At 42.9% G+C, this 15,304-nt stretch overlaps 1 protein-coding gene across 1 annotated transcript in view; it reads left to right on the forward strand.

The window, feature by feature from the left end:
- Positions 1-15,304, forward strand: part of ELMO1 (engulfment and cell motility 1) — a 730,817-nt gene that overhangs the window by 113,680 nt on the left and 601,833 nt on the right. The window contains exons 4-5 of the mRNA XM_027075272.2: positions 348-559; positions 12,680-12,742. The gene's annotated coding sequence lies outside the window, so the exon portion shown is untranslated. The remainder of the gene's footprint in view (positions 1-347; positions 560-12,679; positions 12,743-15,304) is intronic.

Genomic DNA, 15,304 nt, shown 5'->3' on the forward strand with positions numbered 1-15,304 from the left:
TCAAAATAATTAAATATTTTGATTTTAAAAGGGCAGCTTCTACTTAGTGTCTTGAAAAATATTGAAATCCACAGCCCTGTTCTCTTGTTTTATATACAAATCCCACATGCATGCAAGATTGTTACAGGAGCACCAAACAAACTCAAAATCCAAATAAAGGGAGAATGGTTAACTAGGACTTGGTATGAAATTTGCAAATTTAAATTATGCAAATATTAATGTTCTTTCCATTTGAGTCTTCTCACTATCATCCAATAATGATTTATTTCTTGTCTATTTAACATTCAGTTGGTTCTAACTTTAAATGCATACTGAGCAAATGTCCATTTTCTTCCTTTCTGTAACAGAACGTCTCTTGTGTGCCAGGCATTGTGCTAGGCACAGTCTCCATTCTCTTGGAGCTTGTAGTGTAGAAGGAAGATAGATGAAGTCACACTAATGAATATATAAGTACAAATCAAGACGAGTGCCCTAAAGAAAAAAAGTGTGGTCACAGGAACTCCTCTGTGGTGCGTCAGTCAAGTGGCACACCCGCCAGACCTTTAAACTGTGGTCTCTGGTAAGTCTGCAGCATTCCTGGGCTGCCTGTGATTACACCGAAACATTTTCCCTGCTAAACACTTGAGATGAAAACCTTGCTAGACCTGACCTGGCCTGAATTTTAAAATTCAGTTAGAAAGTCTCCTGCTTCTACTGTTAACACTGCAACACATTATATTTTCGGGTTTGAAATGAGAAGTTTCATCTTGGAGGTGGCTGCCCACCTGCCAAGGCTCCATTTAGAATGTGTGGTTCAAAGTGTTTGAGTATCCACAGCAAAGGAGGGCATGGGACAAGCTCCAGAGAAAAAACATCGGGTGTGTGACAATGTGGCAGCATACAGGGACTTCAGCAACAACACACAATGTTCCCTGGACAACTCTGTCCTGTTTCACCATTGCTCACAAATAAACTCCCCCTTACACACACACACACACACACACACACACACACACACACACCCCTTCACATCAAATGCATACACTTAAGACACAGATTCCACATGCATGCAAGATTGTTACAGGAGCACCAGGGAAGGAACTGAATGAATAAAATGAGAAATTGGCCTTTTGTCAAATATGTGTGGTCAAGGTAGATGTTGTTCTTGGGAATTATTGATTGGGTTTAAGGTTTAGTGAGTTCACATCAGGTACTTGCTGACTTCACATCGGACAAGTATCATCTTACTAAACTGCGGAAAAATGAGACTCAGAAAATTCAGGCACTTGTCCAAGGTCACTTCACTTCTAACTGGCAGATTAAATTTAAACTCACTTGTTCAGAGTTCTCTTTCCACCATCATTTTAGGAAAAAGATGTTGAAATTGAAAACATGATGAAAAATGCAGAGTTCATCCAGCAATCTCTGGAAAGGCTCATAGAAGGGATCCTGGGTGGGGGCGCCTGGGTGGCTCAGTCGGTTGGGCATCCGACTTCGGCTTAGGTCATGATCTCGTGGTCCGTGAGTTCGAGCCCCGCATCGGGCTCTGTGCTGACTGCTCAGAGCCTGGAGCCTGTTTCGGATTCTGTGTCTCCCTCTCTCTCTGCCCCTCCCCTGTTCATGCTCTCTCTCTGTCTCAAAAATAAATAAACGTTAAAAATTAAAAAAAAAAAAAAACGAAGGGATCCTGGGTGAGGAACAAGAAAGATCCTATGTCCTGGTCACCAACATAACAGGAGCCAGGAAAGCCTTCCTTCTTCAGAGAGAACCAGTAATTTCTAGGGGAAAACACAAGGCCTTTACAAAACCAAAGTCATGATCCATGAAAGAAATAATTGATAAGGTGGACTTCATTAAAATTAACTATGCTCAGTGAAAGACACTGTCAAGAAAATGAGAGAACAAGCCACAGGCTGGGAAAAAATATTTTCAAAAGACTCATCTGTTAAAGGACTGCTATCCTAAGTATACACACAATTTTTAACTCAATAATAAGGAAACAGGGGCGCCTGGGTGGCTCGGTAGGTTAAGCGTCCGACCTCAGCTCAGGTCATGATCTCGCAGTCCGTGAGTTCGAGCCCCGCGTCAGGCTCTGTGCTGACAGCTCAGAGCCTGGAGCCTGTGTCAGATTCTGTGTCTCCCTCTCTCTCTGCCCCTCCCCTGTTCATGCTCTGTCTTTCTCTGTCTCAAAAATAAATAAACGTTTAAAAAAAATTTTTTTAATAAAAAAATTAAAAAAAGAAACAAACAACTCAGTTAAAAAAATGGGTCAAATACTTTAACAGACATCTCACCAAAGAAGATACACAGATGGGAAAATAAGTATATGGAAAGAAGTTCTACATCATGTATCATCAAGGAAATGTAAACTAAAACAACAATGAGACACTTCTTATATAATTAGAATGGCCAAAATCCAGAACACAGCCCAGATCAAAAGCTAGTGAGGATGTGCAGCAAAACAGGGACTCTCATCCATTGCTGGTGGGAATGCAAAATGGTGGGGCCACATTAGAAGACAGTTAGGTGGTAACTTACAAAACTCCGTCCACTCCTACCATAAAATACCAGCAATGGCACTCCTTGGTATTTACCCAAAGGAGCTGAAAAGTTAGGTCTGTACAAAAATCTGCACACAGATGTTCATAGAAGCTTTATTGATAATTGCCAAAACTTGGAAGCAACCAAGATTTACTTTGCTAGGTGAATAAATAAAAAAAAACTGGTACATCCAGACAATGGAATATTATTCAGTGCTAAAAAGGAGCTATCAAGCTATGAGAAGACATGGAGGAAATTTAATGCATATTACTAAGTGAAAGAAGCCAATCTGAAGACTATATGCTGTATGACTCCAACTATGACATTCTGGAAAAGGCAAAACTATGGAGATAGTAAAAATATCAGTGTTTGCTAGGGGTTGGGGGAGGGGGAAATGACTAGGCTGGGCACAGAGGCCATATCTGAATGATACTATAATGATGGGTATATGTCGTTACACATTCGTCTAAACACACAGAATATACACCAAGTAGGAACCCTAATATAATCTATGGATTTTGGGTGATTGTGATGTATCACTGTAGGTTCATTGATTGTAACAAATGTGCCACTCTGGTGGAAGATGTTGATGGTAAGGGAAGCTGTGTATGTGTGTGGGTGGGATATCTGTGCCTTCTAAATTCTTCTGTGAACCTAAAACTGCTCAGAAAAAAACAATAAAGTCTTTTAAAAATAAAATAAAAAACCAGGCCTGTATTATATTTCACTTTATCCAGGTTTCCAGTTGATAATCTCTGATCTAGAATCCAGTTGGATGAGTGATGATTTCATTGTTTTTTTCTCAAAGATATCCTTAATGGTCTGCTCCTTTGTTCTCCCACTTCTTTTCTAGTTTTTATCCTGATTTCGATAATAATGTGAGTTACATGTTTGACAAACATTAGTTTATTATCTTGATTCTTCTGTTGCTAAATGCATATTGTGATCGATAGTATGACTTAGCATTTGTGGAAAAGGGAAACTTGCAGGAACTTGTAGGAAAGAAATATGTAAATACTTACTGGTTTCCAAGCAATTTACATAGTATAGAGAGCATTTAATCATTACTACAGCACCATAAGTCAATGTTATTATGACCATTTTACAAATGGATAAACAAAGACTCAAAATCAAGTTCCTATAGCTCACGTACCCACATACTATTTGGCATGCAGTAATTGCACCGTAACATCGAAATCTGCAACAATAAGGAGAGGGTGGTATATAATGATGTTAGCAGTGCCGTGAAATAACACAATGAGGGTCTCAGTTTGGGGTTGGAAGTTAATCTTCCTGCTCTTGTTACCAGAGCATGTGGAACACTAATCCTGCAAGAGGACACAGCTGGCAGTGCCACCACACACAGCAGAAGCAGGGGCAAGGGGCAGCAGCATTACACAATAGCTAAGGCCTATGGAGAGGCAAGTAGGGGATATTCCTCCATGATGAGGCACAGAAAGAAATGGATCTGATTCCCCCAGAACGAGGCCATTAGGCTTGTTGGTTAAGGGTTATTACTAGTTACACAGTAAGTGAGGTCTGGATATTTATATCAAAACCTCTTGCATATCCTTTAGAACTAATCAAATATAACCATAGTTATTACATCAACTTGTACAGGGTTCTCATCACAGAATAGGGACTAACTCTTTCTATCTTCAAATTTGAGTATCATCTTCATAAGGGTCTAAATTAAAGCATCCCATGCAGGTGTTTTGCTTGTTTGTTGTTTGTTTTTGTTTTGTTTTGTTTTACCTCTCAAGGGTGCTCAAACAGCAAAAGATGCCACTAGATGGCCACTGAGAACAGATCCTTGATTCGTTCACCATGATGATTGGGTACAAATGGCAGTTAAGAATTGGGGCAAGGTTGGGGCGCCTGGGTGGCTCAGTCAGTTGAGCGTCCGACTTTGGCTCAGGTCATGATCTCACAGCTCGTGGGTTCGAGCCCCGTGTCGGGCTCTGTGCTGACAGCTCGGAGCCTGGAGCCTGCTTCGGATTCTGTGTCTCCCTCTCTCTCTGCCCCTCCCTTGCTCATGCTCTGTCTCCCTCTGTCTCTCAGTAATGAATAAACTTAAAAAAAAATAAGAAAAAAAAAAGAATTGGGGCAAGGTTGAATTGCTCTGCCTAATAAGTAGGAAGTTATTGTAATGGAAAGAGAAGAGGAGGGAAGAAGAGAGGCAGTGGATGAAGGGAGAAGGGAGAAGAGAGGCTGGTGTCCAGGGACTATTTTGCCAGGAGGTAATTTTAAAGGACAGGAATGTCTAACAGGAGGTTTTAAAGTTACTTTCGGCAGAACATCTGACGTGAACACCCTCCTCTGCCCCCTAAGGACTCTCCCGTCTTCTGCATCGTTCCCCAATGCTTTTCCAGCAGTGGATTCTTAGCAGAGAATCAGCCAAGTGCTGGGCATCTGAGCGGAGCTGAGATGCTGATGTTCCATAGGAGGAAGAGGGGCAAGAAGTAGCAGAAAAACAGAGAAAAGATAGAAGGAAAGAAAATGTGTGGCGGAGGAGGCAGCCCAGTCCTCAGACTTGTTTAATTTCTCTTTGAATGTGCAGAGTTTGGGATTGGAACCAAAGTCTCCCTGACCTCCAAGCCCTGCATGGTCTACTCAAATATAAGCATACAACCGAATCCCTATTTCTAAAAGTCAGCCCACCACATAAACTCAGTCCCTGCTGGTTTGCAAGAAGCAGAGGACATTTTAATGGTTCCCATGGCACAGTGAAAACACCCAGAAACTGCCAGAAAGGCTTTCACAGCCTCCCACCAAACAGCTCCAGACTATTGTCTGCTCTTACTTTCCCCTTCCAGGAACAGCTGTAGTCTGCAGCAGTTCAGGCTGTCAGCGGTCTCCCTCTGGGCTTCCCTTTTGCTCCCCTTTTCCACCCACGCAAGTCCTTTGTGCTCTTCACATCCCTGCTCACATCATCCTACCCCCTTCAAGAGGGCTTCCCAATTCCCTTCCCGATTCTGCTCAGTTTTCCATAATTCTGTCCCCTGTCTCATGACTGGGGTCAACTTTAGCCATCTGTACATCCTCCCCACCACAGACCAGCATGGTGCAGAACTATAATGGGTTCCCAATAAATAATGTTTGCATTGAACATAAAGATGATGGGTCTGTAACGTTATTTGCAGCTAACTTTAATAACCCCTAGAGGTTTCTTCTAAATAATAGGAAAATCAGATTTTGGTGGTCTAATGCAGAATTCAAATGCAGCAAACCCAGCGTAGCTGTCTTGCAATTGGCTCCTGTTACTCCTGGTGCTTGACTTAAAAGTGGCCTGGCTAAATGATTGTATGTTTATATTAGAGACAATTAGGAGGATGAAATGATGCTGGGGAGAAAAAGTGCTATTGATTTTTTTTATGCCCCTCGGCTTATCAGCTGGGGCTACATGCCAGCCATATCCAGTGCAATAATAGCCAGAGGCTTGAGGGTTTTTGTAGTGAGCCATGAACTTGAGTGGGCATATTACAGGGTGCCCAGTGGTTGTTCTGGGAGATGTACCTGCTTAGATGCCATTGGAATTTCCAATTTTTTGGCAAATGTCCTCACACCAGCTGGAACCACAGCTCTGGCAGATTCCAGGAGGGGCTGGCTGCACTCTGCACTGCCCTCAGGCTCATAACTAGCAGACCTGTTCTGCAGGAATCTAGAAATACGGTGCCTGTCTCTTCCTTAACTCCTTAATTGGCACAGAGGAGACTTCATCCTCCCAAGAAGGCCACAGGGAGATAGACAGCAGTGTGGTAAATAAAGCATCCTGACCATTGAAATGATAACTACTTATCCCATGAGCATTTACACCCAAATGGAAGCAAACAAAATTACAAAGTGGCTTATGTCCTTATTTGTTATTGCCAACATTATTCTTTACAACCACACACTGCTTTCCTTTACAAAGGCCCCACAGCACTTCTCAGATGTCTGGATACTAACATCCCTAAAAAAGAGCAGATACTGTTGAGTGGCATATCTTGTCCCTGCTTCAAAAGGCTTCTTCTCTAAGTTTAGCATCGTCTGAACATGGAATAGAAAAAATGGTAAAGGATATTGTATGTTTACTAACTTGAATTTAAATTAAAAAAAATTTTTAAAAACTATAAAATACTTAGGAATGCATAAAATATGTGTAAGATCTCTGCATTAAAAAGTGCAAGGCAAAAGAAAAGAAAATGAAAGGAAAGAAAGAAAAGAAAGGAAGAAAATGGTAAAGGGAAGAGCTGGGTTACACACATAAACAGACAGGAATGAAAGTCAGAGAGAGCCAGAAAGGAAGAGAAAGAGATAGACACAAGAAGGGAAAGAAATAGTGTCAGAGGCATAAAAAGAATAGAGTGATGGATGCACAGATGGAAACACAGAACCTAGCAGAGCAGGCTGACAGACAGACAACCCACCACAGCCAGTCCGAGATCACGTTCCCCCTTAGCCAGTGTGAGGGACTAAATGGTGCCTGTGACCTTTTTTCCTCACAGGCAGTACTCCCTCTGGTCCCCTGCCACACTCACCTACTCCCCTTCCCCCAAAACACATCAGCCCTGTATGACTCCTGTGTCCCTAACTGTGACCCAACCCATGGCTGGCAATGACAAGGAGATGCTTCACGGAGTAATAGAATAAGAAGCAGAGTCAAGAAAAGAGAGCACAGGAAAACAGCCATGGGGAGGAAAAGAGGAAGGGAGGGAAGACATGATAACACTGTGGCAAGGATGGGTATCTCTGGGAAGACATGTTCACATTACAAAGTACACCTTCTGGGAATGGCTCAGGCAAGGGGTGGCAGGCTTATCTCCTTGGTTCACCAGACTTCCTGGAAGCTGGAGTGGGGCCTTTTCCCTGCTCCTTGTTTTGTAACTCAGGTACCAGCCACCTGGTAACCTCTGAGTTCCCCTGCTCTTAGGGCTGACCCTTCCTTTTTTAAGCTTGTTTATTTATTTTAAAAAAATGTTTAATGTTTGTTTATTTTTGAGAGAAAGAAAGAGCACAAGCTAAAGAAGGGCAGAGAGAGAGAGGGAGACATAGAATTTGAAGCAGGCTCCAGGTTCTGAGCTGTCAGCACAGAGCCTGATGTGGGGCTCAAAGTCATGAACTGTGAGATCATGACCTGAGGTGAAGTCTGACTCTTAATCAATTGAGCCACCCAGGCACCCCAAGTTTATTTATTTCTGAGAGAGAGAGTTGGAGAAAGAGAGAGGCAGAGAAAGAGAGAGAGAGAGAATCCCAAGAAGGCTCTGTGCTGTCAGTGCAGAGCCCAATGTGGGGCCCTAATTCATGAACCATGAGATCATGACCTGAGCTGAAATCAAGAGTTGGACACTTAACCTACTGAGCCACTCAGGCACCCCTGACCCTTCCTTTTAATAGTTGAGTGATAATGGCTTATATTTAGGAAACACATGCTTAAGTTTTTAGAGCTCAAGTGTCATGATGTCCTGCAATGTATGTGCCAATAGCTCCACAAGAAAATAATAAAAATAAATAGTAAAAATCAAAGCCATACACAGAAAAGAAGAAATAAAGCAAATATGGTCAAATGTTAATAATTCTTGATTCCATGTAGTGGGCATACAGGAAGTCAGAGTGACTTTCATTCAATATGTCAAGATGTTTAAACTTTTCCTTTATGAGAGATTGGAATTAAAAAAAAAAAACTAATAAAAAGGAAGAAAAGAGTTAAGTAGAGTCCCTTGCCCAGTGGCGGGAAAATCAGCACACTCCCTACATTTCCTCAGGGCTCACTTGCTCTGATTTCCTGTGCCTGCTCCTCCATCACCTTATCTTTCTGTCTGGTGATGCCCCTTTCTCTTCACCCTGCTAGACCCAAACATGGACTACAGCCCCTTTTTCCTAATTTCCACAACCCCCCCCCCCCCGCCCCCCATGCAAGACAGGTGTGTGCCATCACTTTGACCACAGATCCTGGGGCAGTGATCGGGGCCAGAATTCCATTGCAAAGCATCAAAGGGTATACATGAAAAATTGAATATTAAAAAAAAATTAATGTTTGTTTATTTTTGAGAGAGAGACACAGACAGAGCAATAGCAGGGGAGGGGCAGAGAGAGCGAGGGAGACACAGAATCCAAAGTAGGCTTCAGGCTCTGAGTTGTCAGCACAGAGCCCGATGTGGGGCTTGAAGCCATGAACCGTGAGATGATGACCTGAGCTGAAGTTGGACGCTTAACCGACTGAGCCACCCAGGTGCCCCATGAAAATTGAATATTTTTCAATCAAAACCAAAAATAATGTTTGCCTTTATGGTTTTCAAATGGGTATACACTGTAACATCTTATTCTTGTGGTAATATTTTCAATAAAGTGAGACAACTGAGGGGTGCTGTTTCTAGAAGTTCTGTAGCTAGTCCTCCCACCAAGAGAACCAGCATCAGTTTTCCTGCTGATCATCTCTTGTCTCACCCTGCCTCCTCAAGAACCAGCCTCCTCCCAGCCAGCAGATTCTCTTTCTTCTTCACTCCCTCCCTCTTTCTATCCACACAAACTCTGAATTCAACTCAATTTTCATGCAGAACCACTCACTTCTTTCTATCTTCTGTCCCGTTTCCAAACTCTATGTCTGTCTGTGTGGTAGGAGGTGGAGCTGCCTCTATAGAGCCACAGATCTATTAATTCATTTGGTTAAGCAAAAAATCATTTGCCCCCTGAGAGCAATTATGCTAGCAGAGGGCAAAAACATCCACACAGTGTTTATTTTAAACGGCAATTTAAAAAATTCTTGCTACCTTGAACTTTGGCTTCACCAAAGAACCCTATTTAAAATGTGGCAGACACTCAGTAGCAATTTGTATGGGAACTTTGTCTGCAAAGCCTGCTGCAGAAAGGCTACTGTCATTGGGTTTTCCTGGGTCACTAGCCTGGGAGAGGACAATTGAGACAATGGAAAGAAGTCTGCCTCCGCCCCATTTTCCCAGCCTGGTGATCTGCCCCACTATCACTGGGATTTCACTCAACTGGCCCACTGACAACTATGCTAGGTCTCTTTTTCTTTGGGGCCTTACTTTGTTCTTTTTATGCCAGCATCCCAGGCCTGTCTTGGTTCTCACCTATTCCTGGAAAACCTGTTTTCTCTGCGTTGTCCCCACATTTATGAGAGCAGGATTCAGTGACCTCTGTCCCTCACATCATTTTACCAGACCCAGCTTTCACAGGCAACATGAAAACCTTCAGGATCATCATCCCTGCCCTGTTATTTCTTCCTCTGCTATCCCAACTCCCACAGGATGCTTCTTTTTGAGAGAGGTTTATTTCAGTTCTCCACTTTGAGGGAAGCCAATGCACTCTGCCTTGCTTCTGGAACCTTGTACTATCAGAAAGAACAGTGGAAACATTACTGCTCTAGATTAGCCAAAGACCTCCTCTTTCTGGATGAGACCAACTTGGAGTCTTTACTTGCAATAAAGTGGAAGTTTCAGGACAATAAGAAATAGAAACTTGTTCAAAGTTCTCACTCTCCCATCCCCTATTAAATGAGATACCAAATAATATTTAAACAGCACCTGCACTCTGGATAAAGGAGGGCTTCCTCAGATGCAGACGCTTTAGGCCCCAGACCTGCAGGGAGCCCCAGTCAGTGGGTGAGAGTCCTTGCAGCAGCCAAACTCTGAGTAGCTAGCATAGACCCTTTCCAGGACAGGGTAGCCTTCTCCACCATGTTGCTATTTCATTGAGGCCAAGAGTTAAGATCATAATCATATCTTACCAGATTTGGGGCACTATGGGATAATGTTCTAATTTTAGTAGAAACACGAAAGAATGATTTCCAGAAAAATGAGCTTTCAGCCTAGGGTTTGCAAAAGTTGCGTATTCTCCTTCATTGTAATTGTAGTTGCCTTGCAGAGGGACATTTAGAACTTCTTGTACTTTTCTTAAAAATCTGCAATGAATAGACAGAGCCTGTTAATCCTATCTGTTTTCATAACTGGGACACATTACCTGATGGAGTAAGGAGCCCTGTAGAACCACATACCAGCAAGTGGTACTGTTCTGAGAACATCTCCTTTCCTTGAGAAGCCTGCCCCCATCCTTTTACAGGTGTGCTCCCACACTCTGCCCCAATGAGTGGGCAATGGCAACCTCTTCATCTTAAGCAGTCAGAGTCCTTCCCATGGAATTAAGCTCAAGGGAGACAGCCTTTCCTCTCTGGAGGGAAGATTTGGAAAATGTGAGTCCAGAGCCATTGCCTGCCCCTGTGCCCATTACATGTCTTGAGCCACTCTATAGGAAGAAAGAAGGAACCCAACAACAGACAAGAAAAGCAGAGGTGAGTGATACCGAGGGGCCCCTAGTTTCCAGAGTCACAAGTCCTAAGAAGAACCCTGGGCACAGCCTTCCCAAGGTTCTTCTTCTAAGTTGTGTTTTTCTTTTCTGATGTTGGTTTTGACTTTCTTAACTACTGAAATAAATAAATACATACATACATACATACATACATACATACATACATACATACTTCTATGCTTAGCTGGTTTTCTAGTGTCTGGAACCCAAAGAATCTGACCTAACAAATGGACCATAACTGATCTATCTTATCTTGAGAGTTGATATCATTACTATATGTCAGGAATTGTGTCAGGCCTTGAGCAAAGGCAGATGAGTAGGACAGCCTCCACCCTGACTGTGCTCACAACCCAGAGTGGGGGTGAGGGGGGTGGCAGGTAACATAGCTATATGGCACTCCTTTCTCTGAGTTCCTGGATTTATCACCTGACATGCAAAAGACCCATGCTCAGGATTCTCTAGCACACTCATCCCACAGAAGTAGCAATGGCCCTTTTTCCCTTTATATTCCTGTTGTTTAGTGCGATCATAAAGGCCTTCTATTTGTTATAGGAATAAGTGAAATTATGCGGTCATAATAACAACAATGCCTCCTTATGATTTTCAGAGCCCTTTCAGATAAATTATCTCAAATATCAAGAATATCCAGTCCATGGAATCCATATAGTACAAAGTTGAAAAAACATCCTGTAAGACCTTCAGCTTCCTTCCCTTTCCATATCTACTCTTAATTTTGCTTTCTATGTAGGCTTCCTTACTGAGAAAAAAAATGAGCTAATGGCTGGGAGCTGGAAAGGAAGGATGATAAAAGTATCTGATTAACTTAGTTTACATTTCCTGAAAATAAGATTAATTGGTTTCTGTTGAAGATGAATCTCAGGGCCTCAGGTACCTAAGAGAATGATCCTCCAACAATGACCTGGGAATCAAAGTTCAAGGTCTGCCAAGCTGCAACCTCAACATCTCATTCACTCATTCATTCACTGAGCTCTATTGGGTGCCATTATGTACCAGGCATTATGGCGTGACTGTCTGCAGTCTCATGAGTTTACAACCTATTACAGTGGTTCTCAAGCTGACTTATACCCTAGAATCACTGGGAGAGCTTTAAAAAATACTGGTACCTAAATCCTACTCCCAGAAATTGTGATTTCATTAGTCTGGGTATGATCTGGATATTTGGAGTTTTAAAATGTCCCCACATGATTCTAAATGTCCAATCAAGGCTGAGAACTACTGGTCTAGGAGAGAAAGATAAATACACAGGGAATTACTAGAAAGGGTTTAAGGGTTTACAATGGGACCCCATGAGGCTCTCTCCACTCAGGCTTAGAAGACCCTGAGAGCCTTCCCAGAGGAGGTAGCTGAGATGTGAGGGATCAGGAAGACTAACCAGGTGATGGTGTTTGGAAGACAGGATAAGAAGAGTATTCTGAGCAAAATGAACAGTAAATGTCATAAGAAAGTGCACTGAAGACAGGTAATGTTGGAGAGCAGAAATGACAGCAAAGGAGAGACCAGAAGTGATAAAAATTGAACTTGAAGAGGTGAGCAAAGATCAAAACACAAGAACTGAAGTTTTGAGATGCAATTCTGAAGCCAACAGGGCTCATTATGAAGTGTGCTGCGGCAAAACAAAAGGCTCAGCTGTTAGAGATCCTCCGCCCCCTGCCCCCGCCCCCCACAGCCCTTCAAGCCCTCACTCTTATGTATCAGAATGACGCCAATGGCCACGCCATTGGAGCAGCAAGTTTAATGTAGATTGGTGACTGTGTTCAGGATTTGTCTTTTTAAAATCTTGTCTATACCTAGTCACTGTGTTTGATACATTTATAGGCTTTCTTTTTCTCCCCAGGAGATCAAAGTCACCTCACCGTCTCATTAACCTTCACTTGGCATCCTTAAAGGAGATAACGAGGTAAGTAATATTAGGGAAAGTTTTAAACACTTAAAGATTGAAAGACTTGCCAAAAATACAATACAATAAGCTAAGAAAACACCAAGCTCTGGAGCTTTTTCCCTCTGATTCCAATTTATCCACAAGATGACATTATGGAGGAGAACAGGTCAGCTTGGAGCATTGCAGAGCAGGGCAGTGCTGAGCTTCAAGTTAACCTGCACTTAGAAAAAAATCAGAGGGGAATGAAATTGCTTTTTGCTCAGGGAAGTTCTTCCAATTTCAGTTCCAGGGGAAATAGTTAATTCATGAGCCGAGCCGTGAGAGAAATGAACGCATTGGTTCCCAGAGGAAAAGGGATCTGGCCAGCTCTCCAACTGCTAATAACAGATTTTAGGCTATTTTACATTTGCCCTCATGGGGGAGAAACTAGATATCACTTATCTAAAACTAAAACATTTTGAATTAGATCTGACCTGGTAGATTTCCGCTAACTCAGCCACCACACGTTGAGGTTGGCCCATTTATTCGGTTTAGAATCAGTTAACTGTGTTGCAAACTGCCTGCTCCATCTGGGAGCCCTAGCTCTGATTTTCAGCTGCTCTTGCCTGTATGAAGTTCCCTCTCACCTGAGCATCTGGAAAAGGTGGTTTGAATTTACCTTTCAGTTCCACCCTGAGTTCAGACAAAGAAGGCAGAGTATGAGCTAGACCAGTGCTTCCCAAACTATAATGTACCCCCAAGTCACCTGGGGACTTCTGAAAGGGCAGACCCCACATTCTGCCTTTCTGCCAAGTTCCCAGGTGGTGACGCTGCTGCAGGTCCATAAACCATACAATTTCTCTACCTGTTCTGACGCTCTGAGGCAATCTCTCCTCTCAAAACCACCTTCCCTATCACCTGGATCATTAGAGGATCATCTGGGTCTCAAAGGCCTTTTGTCCTTCCAGAGTCTCCTTCTTCAAACACTTCCCCTGGAGGATTAACATTTGCTGCTCCCCCAGCTAACAGTATCAGAGATTAGGTTTCAATTGGTTGAAATCCAAACCAAAATGGGAAGAGTCAGGACGGTGGATACTAAAGGAACAAAGGCAGCACGGAACAGAGAAAGGCACACATTAATGACATGATCTTCCCCAGTGAAAAGGAAACTAACAAGCGAAAGCAAAGCCACTCTTCCTGTCCTTAGAGGAGTTTCAAACCAGAGGCATTAACTAGAACACACTGGAGAGTCACAGCCTTGAGGGAAATCCCACTATGCCCCAGGATTTGTTTTGGGGGCAAATTATGTGAATTCCTGCATTAGCTCCCTAATTTGTAGAATGGATATGACAATACCGATCATCCACCTGGTATTGTTGTGAGGGTTAAATGAGTTCTTCCATCTTAGATATTGCCAAGCATCCAGTATGGTAGCTCTAACAGTCACTCAAATATAACCAAAATGCAACTAACAAGCATCGGTGAGGTTTGCAAAGTTCAGATTAGTAGAAAGACTCAAGAAGGACTTTGGGAATTCAGCGAGCTCCAGTCTAGGGGTGAAGGGAATACAGTTGATCACACAATTTGTCCTGTCAGATCTTGTATTCTATCTCAGCTCTCAGCCTTGAATGATGTCCTCTCCTCAATAACTGTCCCTGTAGAATTTACTTGCAGAGTTTTCCCCTAGAGACATGTCATATTCGTGAAGAAAACTTGCCCCAATAATTATTATGGATCCTTCTTGATATACCTTACTTAATTAGAAGGCAACACTGGAGATCGATTCCTTCACTTGCCAGTTACTAGTTGACCTTGAGCAAATAACAAACTTTCTTACCCTTGGTTTCCTGTTCTATAAAATGGGGGCAAGAGCAACAGTCTCAGATGGCTGTTGTGAAGCTTAACTGGAGGATTCTCTGTGGCCCTTCGGTAACTGCAGATTGTAGTTCCTTCTTCCTTAAAATCCCCCATCAAGGTTACGTCACCCCACTGTGACAAATGGAAAGTCTCTTGGGACCAAACAGACCAAGCTGAAGATTGATCCTAGCCTTATTTCTTCATTTTTTTCCCTAACCTTGAAATGTTCACTCCTGTCTTCTTAACTCTTACCCAAACTCATGCTGTCAGTTTTCCCGCAGACTGTAGCAGACCAACAGACTATGGAAGAAGCTGAGTTGAACATGATGTCTTAGGGCCTCTCTTTCCTAACAACAGATCCAAACAGGGCAAATTCAAATGTCTGAGGAAGTAAGCATCTCAGCTGCGGGGCCTCAGGGTGGGAACTGCTCCCAGGAAATGGCAGAGTGAGGCACCCCACTGGCAGGGGCACAGTGAGGCCTGGCGAGGGGCTCCCCTTCTTCTCCCTCGAACTCAAATGTCCCCAAGCCAAGAATTAGAAGTAAAATTGTCAACATATGGTTTGTTTCCCAACAAATGATGTTCACTTTAGGCCGTGACAATTTTCTAAAATCCCATTTAATATAATTTCATTTTCTATGAGCTAGCAGACGGGGTCAGAAGCTGCAGAGCAGAATGGCTGTGCCGTGTGTGCTCAGTCACGTTGGGAGGGTGACAGGCTCCATGTGTCTGTGTGAGGTACGG

The sequence above is a fragment of the Acinonyx jubatus genome, chromosome A2, assembly GCF_027475565.1.
Source record: "Acinonyx jubatus isolate Ajub_Pintada_27869175 chromosome A2, VMU_Ajub_asm_v1.0, whole genome shotgun sequence".
Taxonomy (NCBI): Eukaryota; Metazoa; Chordata; class Mammalia; order Carnivora; family Felidae; genus Acinonyx; species Acinonyx jubatus.